The sequence below is a fragment of the Oryctolagus cuniculus genome, chromosome 1 (genome assembly GCF_051225735.1).
Source record: "Oryctolagus cuniculus isolate XC-2025 breed Fujian yellow rabbit chromosome 1, ASM5122573v1, whole genome shotgun sequence".
Lineage (NCBI taxonomy): Eukaryota > Metazoa > Chordata > Mammalia > Lagomorpha > Leporidae > Oryctolagus > Oryctolagus cuniculus.
In genome coordinates, this window is record NC_142867.1 from 8,580,831 (window position 1) to 8,595,830 (window position 15,000).

The window sequence follows — 15,000 nt, forward strand, 5'->3', positions numbered from 1 at the left end:
TAAGTCGATATACTAATAGGAGACAAAATAGACCTTAAGACCAAAAGAGTGCAATGGTTAAGAGGCTTACTGGCTGGGGCCAGAGCTGTGGCGTAATGGGCTAGGCCTCTGCCTGCCGCACCAGCATCCCTTATGGGCACCAGTTCATGCCCTAGCTGCTCCTCTTCTGATCCAGCTCTTTGCTATGGCCTGGGAAAGTAGTGGAAGATGGTTCAAGTGCTTGGGCCCCCACACCCATGTGGGAGAACCGGAAGAAGCTCCTGGTTCCTGGCTTCAGATCAGTCCAGCTCTGGCCATTGCGGCCATCTGGAGAGAGAACCAGCTGATGTAAGACTTTTCTCTCTCTCTCTGCCTCTGCCTCTCTATAACTCTGCCTTTCCAATAAATAAACAAATCTTTTTAATAAAATACTGTAAGATGACATAAACATTAAAAATGATAACTTGAGTGATTTAATAATTTTTTTTGACAGGCAGAGTGGACAGTGAGAGAGAGAGACAGAGAGAAAGGTCTTCCTTTTGCCGTTGGTTCACCCTCCAATGGCCGCCTGATCCAATGGCAGGAGCCAGGTGCTTCTCCTGGTCTCCCATGGGGTGCAGGGCCCAAGCACTTGGGCCATCCTCCACTGCACTCCCTGGCCACAGCAGAGAGCTGGCCTGGAAGAGGAGCAACCAGGACAGAATCTGGTGCCCTGACCGGGACTAGAATCCGGTGTGCTGGCGCCGCAAGGCGGAGGATTAGCCTAGTGAGCTGCGGCACCGGCCTGAGTGATTTAATATTAAAAAAAAATCTTGCCTTAAAGGAAACACCAGCCCCAGAAAAAAGGTGAGCTTTACCACAATTTTAATAAATAAATACCACAGTCTTATAGAAATTCTTCTCCAGGGCCAGTCTTACAGAAATTCTCCTCCAGGGCCGGCACCACGGCTCACTAGGCTAATCCTCTGCCTGTGGCACCGGCACCCCAGGTTCTAGTCCCGGTCGGGGCACTGGATTCTGTCCTGGTTGCTCCTCTTCCAGTCCAGCTCTCTGCTGTGGCCCGGGAAGGCAGTGGAGGATGGCCCAAGTATTTGGGCCCTGCACCCGCATGGGAGACCAGGAGGAAGCACCTGGCTCCTGGCTTCGGATCAGCACAGTGCGCCGGCCATAGCGGCCACTTGAGGGGTGAACCAACAGAAAAAGGAAGACCTTTCTCTCTGTCTCTGTCTCTGTCTCTCTCTCTCTCTCACTGTCTAACTCTGCCTGTCAAAAATAAATAAATAAATAGAAATTCTCCTCCAAAAAAAATCAAAAGAGGGAATCATCTCCAGTTCACTCTATGAGGCCAGTATCCCATTGATATTGAAACCAAAGAAAGATAATTACGGAAGAAAATTACAGATCAATATCACTCATAGATTCACATACAAAAACCCTAGAAAAGCTATTAGAATAAATGAATTCAGGGCCAGCTTCTGGTTTGACTTGGCCCAGCCCTGGCTGTTTAGTGAACCTGTGGATAAAAGATCTCTCCTCTACCTCCATATCTATTTATCTCCCTATCTGTACTATTCAAGTAGATGAAAATAAAAATAGGAATCAGCATTGTGGCATAACAGGTTAAACCGCCAGCTGCAATGCCGGCATCCCATATGGGTGCCAGTTCAAGTCCTGGCTGCTCCACTTCTGATCCAGCTCCCTGCTAAAGACCTGGGAAAGTAGTGGAAGATGGCCCAGGTGCTTGGGCTCCTGCACCCATGTGGGAGATCTGGAATAAGCTCCAAGCTCCTGGCTTTGACCTGGCCCAGCCCCATTTGAAGAGTGAACCAACAAATGGAAGATCAATCTCTCTCTCTCTCTCTCTTTCTGCCTCTCCCTCTCTGTAACTCTGCCTTTCAAATAAATAAATAAATAAATAAATCTTTTTTAATGTCAATTATTACACAGATTTTTATATAAGTTCAGTGCAATTCTGATCAAAAACCCTAATGCTTACTTTAAGGAACTGGCTAAACAAATTCTAAATTTTATATAAAAATGCTTAGAGCTAGCGTTGTGGTACAGTGGGCTAAGTTGCTCTTTTCTTTTTTAAAAAAAATTATTATTTTATTTATTTGAAAGACAGAGTTACAGAGAGAGGTAGAGCCAGAGAGAGAGAGAGGTTTTTCATTTTGCTGGTTCACTCCCCAGATGGCCGCAACAGCAAGAGTTGAGCTGATCCAAAGCCAGGAGCCAGGAACTTCTTCTGGGTCTCCCACATGGGTGCAGAGGCCCAAGCACTTGGACCATCTTCCACTGCCTTCCCAGGCCATAGCAGAGAGCTGGATCGGAAGAGGAGCAGCTAGGACTCGAACCAGAGCCCATATGGGATGCCAGCGCCGCAGGCTGGGGCTCTAACCCACTGTGCCACAGCACCGGCCCCTAAGTTGCTGTTTTCAACATCAGCAACCATATTGGAGCGCATGTTTGAGTCTCATCTGCTTCGCTTCTGATCCATTTCTGCTAATGCTCCTGGGAAAGCAGTGGAAGATGACCCAAGAGCTTGGGCCCTACCACTCATGTAGTGCTGCTGTTGATTTCTCAACAATGTTGCAGTGGATTCGTTTCTGAGAGGAGCAGCGTGGTGGGGGCAAGAGGCGCGGAGTCACCACACAGACCCCGGGAGTCGGGTGAAAGCAGGCTTGAGGCGAGCAGCCCGCAGACTCGTTTATTACAGTTGGAACAACATCTTATATAGCCAAGAGCAGCCAATCTGGTCAAGGGGCGGTCTACGCCCCAACCAATCCCAGCCTGCTGCCAGGCAGGCTCCGTTGCCAGGTGGGTTTCAAAGCCAATCCTGAGTAACTGACACTCGCTTGCCAGTGGCCACCTTGGCATGGCCTTCTCATTCCACCACAATGTAGGAGACCCAGTGAAGTTCCAAGCTCCTGGCTTCCACCTGGCTGTGACAGACATTTGAGAAGTAAACCAGTAGATGAAAGATTCTCTCTCTCTCTCTTTATCTTTCTCCCCCTTTCTCTGCCACTCTGCCTTTCAAATAAACAATACACCTTTTTTTATAAAAAAGTGTTAAGGGGCCAGCATTGTGGCGTAGCAGGTAAAGCCACCGTCTGCAGCACCAGCATCCCATATGGGTGCTGGTTTGAGTCCCAGCTGCTCCACTTCTGATCCAGCTCTCTGCTATGGTGTGGGAAATCAGTGGAAGATGGCCCAAGTCCTTGGGCCCCTGCACCACCATGGGAGACCCAAAAGAAGCTCCTGGCTCCTTGCTTCAGATCGGTGTAGCTCCTGCCATTGCAGCCATCTGGGGAGAGAACCAGTGGATGGAAGACCTTTGTTTCTCTCTGCCTCTGCCTCTCTGTAACTCTGCCTTTCAAATAAATAAATCTTTAAAAACAAAAAAAGTATTAAAAGCCAAGTACAACAAGATACTCTTTTTTGGAAAAAAAGTATGAAAAAGCTAAAATTTGCTATACTAGAAATCAATACATATTATAAACTATTATTATAAAACTGTAGTAATAAGACAGTGGAGAAAAAATATATCAGTGGAGAGAAGTACAAGCCCAGAAACAGACCCAGACACAAAAGAAACTTGGCAAGAGACAGAAGAGGCGTCCAAGTTCATGGCCCATTCAGTAAGTAGTGCCAGGTACCCACCCACATGGGAAACAAATAATAAATAATAATAAACAATCCATATTTCATCTTGAACAAAAATTGATTCCTGTCGAAGAGGGAAGAATTCTTAAGAACAAAGGGGAGGAGCCAGCACTCTGGCATAGCGGGTAAAACCGCTGCCTGCGTGCCAGCACCCCATATAGGCACCAGTTTGAGTCCCAGCTGCTCCACTTCCAATTCAGCTCTCTGCTGTGGCCTGGGAAAGCAGTGGAAGATGTCCCAAGTCCTTGGGCCCCTACACTCCTGTGGGAGACCCATAAGAAGCTCCTGACTCCTGGCTTCAGATTGGCACAGCTCCTGCCATTGCGACCAACTGGGGAATGAACCAGTGGATGGAAGATATCTCTATCTTCTCTCTCTCTCTCTCTCTCTGTGTGTGTGTGTGTAACTCTGACTTTCAAATAAATAAATCTTAAAAACAACAGAGGGGTGGGGCCAGCGCTGTGGCATAGTGGGTTAAAGCCCTGGCCCAAAGCACCGGCATCCCATATGGGCACTGGTTCAGGACCTGGCTGCTCTCTGCCATGGCCTGGGAAAGCAGTAGAAGATGGCCCAAGTCCTTGGGCCCCTGCACCCACGTGGGAGACCAGGAAGAAGCTCCTGGCTCCTGCCTTCGGATCGGCACAGCTCCAGCTGTTGCACCCAACTGGTGAGTGAACCACCAGATGGAAGACCTCTCTCTCTCTCTGCCTCTCCTCTCTCTGTGTAACTCTTTCAAATAAATAAATAAATCTTAAAAAAAAAAAAAGAAAAGAAAAAGAAATAAAGAGGGGGCGGCACTGTGGCACAGCAGATAAAGCCGCCACCGCCTGCAGTGCCGCCACACCATACAGGCACCAGCTGCTCCACTTCTGGTCCAGCTCTCTGCTATGGTGTGGGAAAGCAGTAGAAGACGATCCAAGTCCTTGCGCCCCTGCACCCATGTGGGAGACCCAGAAGAAGCTCCTGGCTCCTGGTTTCAGATTGGAGCAGCTCCGGCTGTTGCAGCCAATGGGGGAGTAGACAAGCGAATAGAGGACCTCTCTCCCTCTGTGCCTCTCCTTCTCTGTGTGTGTAACTCTGACTTAATAAATCTTTAAGAAAAATAGAAAAAATAAATAAAGGCCCAGCTCTGTGGCGTAGCAGGTAAAGCTGTCGCCTGCAGTGTCGGCATCCCATATGGGAGCCAGTTCAAGTCCCAGCTGCTCCATTTCTGATCCAGCTCTCTGCTATGGTGTGGGAAAGCAGTAGAAGATGGCCCAAGTCCTTGGGCCCCTGCACCTGCATGGGAGACCCAGAGGAGGATCCTAGCTCCTGGCTTCGGATAGGCTCAGCTCTGGCCTTTGCAACCATTTGGGGAGTGAGCCAGTGGATGAAAGATTTCTCTCTCTCTCTCTTTCTCTCTGCCTCTACCTCTCTGTAACTCTGCCTTTCAAATAAATAAATAAAAATATTTTTAAAAAATGGTATCAAGAATTCTAACTGGATATCAGATAGAAATAAAAGGACTTCTGTTTGCATTAGAATAGCAAAATCATATGGAAATAACTCCAAAACAGCATCAAGTATACTAAAGTATCCTTGAATGCACCAAAGAACTGGAAAGATAGTAAGGAAAGGCAAAGCAAATCATTCGAGGTTAAACAGAAACCCAGAGAGATGAGCAGAAAAAACCCAAGCATAAGCAAGCACGACACACAATATACAAATATTCATGCATTTTCCTCAACTTCAGAGTCAAGTGTACAAAACAGCAGTGGGGGGGTGGGGAGCCGGCCAACACCACTCTACTAGGAGGGAAAAATAAATAGGGAAATTAAGAGTTGAGAGAGAAGAGTTTAAAATGTCTTTATTCATAGCATTTGTGTGTGTACTTGTTTAACTTGTGGATGAAGATTTATAAAGATGCAAAAACTAAAACCTCTTTTACAACCCAGAACTCACTGTTTAGTATGAATTTTGAAACATATAAGAAGGGATATTGTGATAAAAATAAAATAAAAAAACAAAATGTCACTACTCAGAAGGAATAGGATCGTTTACTTAGATAAACCAACAAAATCAATAAATAACTAAAACTAATAAGAGAGTTCAGCAAGGATGCTGGATACAAAATCAAATTATCAAAATATCAATAGCAATAACTTAAAAGCAATAATCTAGAAAATGTAGTTTTAAAAATAGGATACTACTTGGGGCTGGCGCTGTGGCGCAGTGGGTTAAAGCCCTAGCCTGAAGTGCCGGCATCCCATATAGGCGCCGGTTCTAGTTCCGGCTGCTCCACTTCTGATCCAGCTCTCTGCTATGGCCTGGGAAAGCAGTAGAAGATGGCCCAAGTCCTTGGGCCCCTGCACCCATGTGGGAGACCCAGAAGAAGCTCCTGGCTCCTGGCTTCGGATTGGCGCAGCTCCTGGATCCTGTTCTTAGAAGCGGGCTGAGCCCCCTGAGGTCCTCTCTGAGACTTCTGGCTCTAGGAACCGGTGAGAGTGGTTTGGGACACAAACTGGGGCAATGGAGCACAAACACCTGAAAGGATCCCTAGCTCTACTCCTAAACCCTATTTATTCTTCTCCCACACAGAGACGAGGACTGAGGCAACCAGAGCAACAGACGGTCCCACACCAGGCCTCCTGAGGAGTGGAAAGGCAGAGGTGGAAGGAGGCCCTGCACCCCCCTGCACAGCCCCACCCAGAGGAGAAAGGGGGGACTGGCGACCAGGGGAGGGCAGGAGGTACCTCTCCTGGCCCTGTGGTCTCACTGAAACAATTCCTCTTGGCCAATCCTCCCCTTGACCCAGACCACTTCATTAAAACCAACTATGCATAGAACTTGAAGTCCTAGCCAGAGCAATCAAGCAAAGAAAGAAAAAAGGGCATTCAAACTGGAAAGGAGTAAGTCAACTACCCCTGTTTCAAAATGACATGACCTTATACTAGAAAAAATCTGAAGACTCTGCCAGAAAACTCTTAGAACTGATAACTGAATTTACCAAAATTCCAGGGTTCAAGATCAACCTACAAAAACCAGTAGCATTTATAGACAGCAGTAATAAACTATATGAGAAAGAAAGCAATCCCATTTACAGTAGCTTTTTTTTTTTTTTTTTTTTTTTTTTTTTTTTTTTGACAGGCAGAGTGGATAGTGAGAGAGAGAGACAGAGAGAAAGGTCTTCCTTTTGCCGTTGGTTCACCCTCCAATGGCTGCCACGGCTGGCGTGCTGCGGCTGGCGCACCGCACTGATCCAAAGCCAGGAGCCAGGAACTTCTCCTGGTCTCCCCTGGAGTGCAGGGCCCAAGCACTTGGGCCATCCTCCACTGCACTCCCAGGCCACAGCAGAGAGCTGGCCTGGAAGAGGGACAACTGGGAAAGAATCCGGGCGCCCCAACCGGACTAGAACCCGGTGTGCCGGCGCCTCTAGGTGGAGGATTAGCCTATTGAGCCGCGGCGCCGGCCTACAGTAGCTATTTAAAAACCAAAATACCTAGAAAGAAATTCAACAAAGGAGATAAAAGAAGTCTACAATGAAAAACTTTAAACTTTGTAAGGAAATTGAATTGGACACTAAAAAATGGAAAGACAGGGGCTAGCATGGCACAGCAGGTTAAGCTCCTGCTTGCCAGACCAGCATCCCATATCAGAGGACCAGTTCAAGTCCTGGCTGCTCTGCTTCCAATCCACCTTCCTGCTAATGTGCCTGGCAAGGCAATGGGAAATGGCCCAAGTACTGGGGTCCCTGCCACCCAACTGGGAGACCTGGATGGTGTTCTTGGCTCCTGAAGTTGGCCTGGCCCAGACCTGGATGTTATGGCCATTAGGGAAGTGAACCAGTGGATGGAAACAAGGGAATATCAATATCTCTCTTTCTCTCTCTCTCTCTCTCTCTCTCGCCATCACCTACTTTGTTCTGCCTATTTGAATAAATACTTTTTTTAATGGACACATGCCATTGTGCCATGTTCATGGATTAGGAGAATTAATATTGCTTAAAATTTCCATACTACTCAAAACAATCTACAGATTCAATGAAATCCCTATCAAAATACCAATGACTTTCTTCACAGAAATAGAAAAAGCATTCCTAAAATTTCCATGGAACTACAAAAGACCTCAAATAGCTAAAGCAATCATCAGCAAAAAGACTAATGCTGGAGACATCACAATACCTGACTTCTAAACATACTACAAAGCTGTAGTAACCAAAATATCATGATTCTGGCATAAAACCAGATACACAGAACCATAGAACAGAATAGAGAATTCAGAAATAAATCCATATATCAATTTATGACAAACACTAAGAACATACATTGGAGAAAGGCAGCCTCTTCAATAAATGGTGCTGAACAGATTCTTCAAGAAGTACAACTGTGTATCCATATACAGAAGAGTAAAACTAGACCTCTATCCCTCATGATATACAAAACCAAATACTTAAATGTAAGACTTGAAACTATGAAAGTAGTGGAGGCCGGCGCCGCGGCTCACTAGGCTAATCCTCTGCCTTGCGGCGCCAGCACACCGGGTTCTAGTCCCAGTCGGGGCGCCGGATTCTGTCCCGGTTGCCCCTCTTCCAGGCCAGCTCTCTGCTGTGGCCAGGGAGTGCAGTGGAGGATGGCCCGAGTCCTTGGGCCCTGCACCCCCTGGGAGACCAGGAGAAGCACCTGGCTCCTGCCTTCAGATCAGCGCGGTGCACCGGCCACAGCAGCCATTGGAGGGTGAACCAACAGCAAAGGAAGACCTTTCTCTCTGTCTCTCTCTCTCTCACTGTCCACTCTGCCTGTCAAAAAAAAAAAAAAGAAAGAAAGAAAGTAGTGGAATAAAACATAGGAAAACTCCCCAGGACATTAGTCTGGGCAAAGGTTTTTTTTGTATAAACACCAAAAAATACAGAAAACAAGCAAACATTGACAAATGGAACCACATCAAATTAAAAAGCGTATGCATAACAAAGGAAACCATCAGCAGAGTGAAGAGACAACCTACAAATCAGAGAAATTAAAGATTTATTTTTTACTTGAAAGGCAGTTATAGAGAGAGAAGAGACACAGAGAGAGATATCTACCATCTGCTTGTTCACTTGCCAAATTGCCTCAACAGCCCGGCTGGGCCAGACCAGAGCCAAGAGCCAGGAGTTTCATCCAGGTCTCCTATGTGAGTGGGGGGGCCCAAGCACTTGGGGCATCCTCCACTGCTTTCCCAAGTGCATTAGCAGGAAGCTGGATCAGAAGTAGAGCAGCCGAGACAGGAACTGGCACCCATTTGGGATGTTGGCATCACAGGTGGCAGCTTAACCTGCTATGCCAGCCCCAACAAGATATTTTTAAACTACTCATCTGACAAAGGATTAATATGCATACTAATAAGGAACTCAAACAACTCAGCAGCAAATGATATAAGTAGATGTTTCTCAACAGAAAAACACAGAAATGGCCAACAAGTATATGAAAAGCCGCCTAACACCACTAGGCATCAGGAAAATGGAAATCGGGAAAACCACAATGAGATATCTTCTCACCTCAGTTAGAATGGCTATTACCAAAAAGACAAAAATTGAATGCTGATAGGAATGCAGAGAAAGAGGAATCCCACGTACATTCCAACACAATTCACAACTGTCACAATATGGAATCTACCTAGGTGTCCATCAACTGATGGATGGATGAAGAAACATGATATATACACACGATGAAATAAGAGTCAGCATGTACAGCTTCTCCCATTTTGGCCCTATTGGTTCACACACAGTGACCACTCCACATTACCCAACACTCAGTTCAAAAGGTCATGCAGTGATAATCTGTGTAGAAAATCCAATGAGGGGGCCAGCGCCGTGGCATAGCGGGTAAAGCCACTGCCTACAGTGCCTGCATCCCATTTGGGCACTGATTCAAGTTCCAGCTACTCCACTTCCAATCCAGCTCTCTGTTATAGCCTGGGAAAGCAGTAGAAGATGGCCCAAGTCCTTGGGCCCCTGCACCCATGTCAGAGACCCGGAAGAAGCTCCTGGCTGCTGGCTTTGGATCGCCCCAGCTCCACGTTCTAGCACGGCATGTTCCAGAACTGTAAGGCCAGCGAGGCTGGTGTAGAGTAGTAGACACAAGGGTAGGCAGTGAGGCCAAGGAGGAAGCAGAGGCTGCTTTTCAGTGCCCTTGAGGTCCTTATGAGGGCTCAAGCTTTATGCAGAAAGTTGGGAAGTCTTCAGCACACCACACAGGGGAGGGACATGACCTACATCAAAAGGCATCTTCTGAATGCTGCAGTGAGAACAGACCGTACCTGCGTCTGAGCAGAAGCAAGGAGGCAAGAGTCAGACTTCTGGCTCAATAGTTAAGTTGCCCACTTGGGATGCCTGTATCCCATACTGGAGCTCAACTCCACTTCTGATTCCAGTTCCTGCTGATGAGCATCCTGGGAGGCAGCCAGTGATGGCTCAAGTACCTGAACTGCTGCCACTCACGTGGGAATCCTGGCCCCAGCCTGACCCAACCCTGGGTGTTGCAGGCATCTGGGAGTGAATTAGCAGATGAAGATCTGTCTCTGCCTCATCTCTGTCTCGTCTCTGTCTCTCTATATCTCTTTCAAATAAAATTAAAAAAAAAAAAAAGCAGCAGCAGCAGCAGCAGCAAGGAGGCAAGTGTGGAAGCAGTAATCCAGGTGAAAGACGACACTGGCCAAGATCATAGTGGCTGGCTTCTGCATATATTTTAGGAAGATAGAGGGGTGGGTGTTGTGGCACAGTGGGTTAAGTTCCCACCTGGGATGCCCGCATCCCATACAGAAGAGCCAGAGATGGAGTCCTACCTCCACTTCCAACCCAGCTTCCTGCTAATGTGCCCAAGAAGGCAGCAGAAGATGGCCCAAGTTCTTGGGTGCTCAGGACCCATGTGGGAGATCTGATTGGAGTCTGGGGTTCCTGGCTTCCACTTGGCCTGGCTCCAGCTTTACAATCATTTATGAACCAGTAGATGGAAGATAACTCTCCCTCTCTCTCCCTGCGCCCGTCCCCGTCACTCTGCCTGCCTTTCAATTGCATAAGTAAAACTATTTTAGAAAAGGAAGAAACAAAACGCTTTGGGAAATGAGAGGAGAGAAAATCAAGTCAAAGGGGTCGCCAAGGTTTTGGCCTGAGCTGCTAGAAGAACAGGATTGCTATCTACTGAGACGAACAAGGTTGCAGATAGAGCAAGTCTGGGGCTTGGGATGAGTCACTTCTCAGATGATTCTGGTCGTCCACATGGAGCTGGCAGGCTGCAGTACCGACAGTGACGGCGATCAGCAAGGCTGCAGCCAGAGCTCAGGCCGAACCGGGCACTCTTGCAGAACTTCACGCGTCTGAACTCACTGAGTCTCACAACAGCCCTATGAGGTAACTAGCACCCCATTTTACAGACGAGGAATTACTGGACCTGGGAGTCCGGTGTTCAGAAGAAAGCCTGCGCTGGAGACGTATGTTTAGGAGTGATCCGTGGGCGGGTGGCCTACGTTCACGGGGGGAGTGGGTGTGAGGGTCCAAAGATGGGGCCCAGACACCGCAAAGTTTAGAGAGTGAGAAAATGGGGAGCAGCAGCAAAGGAGAATGAGAACAACAGCCAAGAGCGGGCGTCCCCAGAAGCTAAGAACAGGAAGTGATCTCTAGAAGGAGGAAACCACAGGGGAGATCACAATTCAAGGAGACAGCTTTGGGTTGGACGGCCATCAGCCACGGACAAGTCACAGGGCCTCAGCTTCCCCATCTATAAAGTGCTTGGGTCGAGATTCCCCAGCTCGGACACCCTGTGGCTGGCCCTTAAACCACAGCCGCAATCCAGGACAATCTGCTCTGGCCAGGCTGACCACCCTCATCCCCCTCCCCCATCCTCCCCTATCCCTGCCCCTCCCTGCAGCCCCCACCTTCTACCACATACCTCACAGGAATGTTCTGGTTATAATCTGCATTTTTGCCTCCCAGGGGTTCCCTAGCCTTGGGCCAGGTTGGGGTGGAGGGTGCAGTGTTACTGTAAATACTTGTCCTTACCCCCTGGGGTTCACCCCTCACCCTGCCAGTCTGCTCTCCTCTATCCCAGGTCCCTGGCTCAGGCCCAGAAACCAAGTAGGTTACAGCTGCAGCTACAAAGCGGAAAGGGGCTGCCTATTAACCCTCAAGGAGCCAGAACCCCAGAAACTGCTTTGGAGAAGAAGGCTGGGAGGGATTGGAGCTCTGGGTTAAGATATAGGAGTTGGGGGCCAGCGCCGCGGCTCACTAGGCTAATCCTCCGCCTTGCGACGCCAGCACACCAGGTTCTAGTCCCGGTCGGGGCACCGGATTCTGTCCCGGTTGCCCCCTTCCAGGCCAGCTCTCTGCTGTGGCCCGGGAAGGCAGTGGAGGATGGCCCAAGTGCTTGGGCCCTGCACCCCATGGGAGACCAGGAGAAGTACCTGGCTCCTACCATTGGATCAGCACGATGCGCCGGCCGCGGCGGCCATTGGAGGGTGAACCAACGGCAAAGGAAGAACTTTCTCTCTGTCTCTCTCTCTCACTGTCCACTCTGCCTGTCAAAAAATAAAAAATAAAAAGATATAGGAGTCAGGACATGGGAGCCAAGAGGCTTGGCTGGTGCTCTGGTGTGGAGGGCTGACGAGTAAGGTCGGCTCACTGGAGGGCTGGGGGCTTCACAATGACCCCTGCCAGGAGAGCCGAGTCACGGCCTCAGAGGTCCTCGGGAACCAGAAAGGATCAGGAAAGGGGTAGCCAGACCAAAGTTTGAGCCTTGCAGGGGGGCTGAGCCAAGGAGATCACAGGAAGCCAGGTACAAGGAAGGGCGCCCTAACGAATGTAGAGTAGGGGACCCGGGAGTCCACAGTGTCCGGGAAGGCCGGGGCCAGACAAAGGCGGAGCTGGAGAATAAACCAGTCCAGAGTGACCCAAGCATGCTCCTCGGATGCCAGACCTCTGAGATGCTCCACATAAGAAGACCCTGTCATGAAATCAGTTTGGGAAATAGTGCACCTTCTCCCTGCCTCTCAGAGACTCCCACTGCAGGCCTGCCACAGAAAAGCTGTGATAGAGTGCTTGGTCTAGTGGTTAAGATGCCCACATTCCTTACCAGAGCACCTGAGTTCAAGTCCCAGCTCGTCTCCTGATTCCAGCTCCCCACTACTGAGAACGCTGGGAGACAGCAGGTGATATTGGACCTCTACCACCCACACGGGGGACCCAGACTGAGTTGCCAATTGCCTGATTCCCAACTTTTGGCCTCCCCTAGCCCGGCCATTGCAGGCATTTGGAAATGAAACAACAAATGGGAGCTCTGTGTGTGTGTGCCTCTCTCTCTCTCCCCCTGCCTCTCAAATAATTTTTTAAAATAAAATATAGGAGGGGCCAGCGCTGTGGCATAGTGAGTGAAGTCGCTGCCTGCAGTGCCAGCATCCCATATGGGCACCAGTTCTAGTTGGCTGCTCCACTTCTGATCCAGCTCTCTGCTATGGCCTGGGAAAGTAGTAGAAGATGGCCCAAGTCCTTGGGCCCCTGCACCCACATGGGAGACCCAGAGGAGGCTCCTGGCTCCCAGCTTCAGATCGGTGCAGCTCTGACCATTGCAGCCATCTGGGGAGTGAACCAGAGGATGGAAGACTTCTCTTTTGCTCTCTCTCTCTCTGCCTCTCTGTAAATCTGCCTTTCAAATAAATAAATAAACCTTTAAAAAATTAAATACAGGAAAACCTTTGATAGGTTCCTGCAGGAGATAAAGCCTAATTAATTTCTCATTTTATCATAAAGACCTTTTTTTCTGACAACTAACACATGCTAACATCAACTTTGAGGACACTGAACTAGCCTGACCCCCTGCCGTAAAGCTCAGAGAAGGGAAGTGATCATTCAGGACACACAGGACTGAGCCTCAACTTCAAAGCACTGTCGGGGCTGAGAGTCCCTTTTTTGTCACCTAGTCCATCTCTGCTCCATTCATAAATAGGCAGAGAGGCTGGGAGAGAGGCCATGACTGCTCTTCCATGGGGTTCTAGAAGGAGCCCCGACCTGACTCAGCCTGGTGCCCTGACATGCCACACAACCTCTAGAACCAGATCACCCTCCCCTCCAGGCCTGCACCCTCCCCACTGGGGCCGGCTTCCACTGACTGCCCCTCCACCTTTCATCACCATTTTTTTTTCCTGTTCCCAGGAAACTTATGGGCTCTGTTGTGCCTGGTTCATTTTCCAAGATCCTCTTGTCTTTTCCACTAGTTCATAAGCTCATGGGTTCGTGCTCTTATTTAGTTATTTAATAAGGGGGTTGAGGGGAAAGCAAGAACAGCCCTCATCCACAAGTTCACTACTCAAGTGCCTGCAATGTCCGGGTCTGGGCCAGGGCTGAAGCTGGGAGCCAGAACTTAACCCAGGTCTCCTATACGGTGGCAGGAACCCAACTGCCTCAGCCAGCACCACTGCCCCCTTAGAGTCAGCACTGGCAGGAAGATGGGGTCAGGAGCCAGAGGTGAGAATGAAACCCAGCTACTCCGACCTGCAATGTGCTCATCTTAAACACTAGGCCAAGTGCCTGCTCCAGCCCCATGGGCCTGGACTCTGGTTTCTCCTGGTTCCTTCCCAGCATTGTGCTGGCTGTAGAATCCAGACTGCTCCTTTAGAATGGGGCTTCACTACCAATCTCGAGGAAGTGGGACACGCTAGGGGTTGCACGAGTGGCTTTTAAGCCAGTGAAACTCTGGAAGCCTATCGGCTGAACAAAGGGTCCCCCTGAGATAGGCTAGAGCCAGGACCAGGCTCTTACTCCAGCACTCCCTCACCCCAGGCAGTTTGCAGAAACACCCATAGGCTGGCGTGGCGAGAACGCTGAAGAGCAGGCTGGGCGTGTGCCCAAGACAGCACTTGTTCACGCACCTGGGAGAAATCACAGACATGCTTACCCCAGAAGGGCAGAGGCTCAGAGCCCAGGCAGGGCTGGCTCCAGCATCCAAACCCAGGCAGACCCAGACTCCTCCCTGCCTGTCTGCCTGCATGGCCACCGTGTCCTGTTGGCAGGTCACCCTTTAGGAAAGGCTTCTCGGACAAGGCATGAGGCCGAGTCAGACCCAGTGCCGTGGCCTTTTCTAGAAGGGGGAAGTGGGGCGAGAAGCACAGGGAAGGTTGGTCCCCCAACCCTGGGGCCAGGTCTACATGCTCCCTATCCCCAGTGGCTGGGCACAGCCTCCTCTGCCTCCTCGGGGGCTCCAGCTTCTTGCAAACCCCCAAGAGCTGCAGGGAGCAGCAGCCCTCAGCGCCAGGCCCCTCTCCCTCCCAGCCTCCATCTGCGGAGCTGCAGCTCAGGCCCTAACTCGATTGTGCACAGTTAATCACAGCGTGTGCCGGCGGGCAGAGTAAACAGGC

General features: G+C 49.5%; 1 non-coding gene across 1 annotated transcript; it reads left to right on the plus strand.

The window, feature by feature from the left end:
* The first annotated feature begins 5,496 nt into the window (after window positions 1-5,496).
* LOC127487488 (small nucleolar RNA SNORA40) lies at window positions 5,497-5,622 on the plus strand. The gene has a single exon (XR_007914333.3). It is a non-coding gene; the product is annotated as a small nucleolar RNA SNORA40 (small nucleolar RNA).
* Window positions 5,623-15,000: the final 9,378 nt, after the last annotated feature.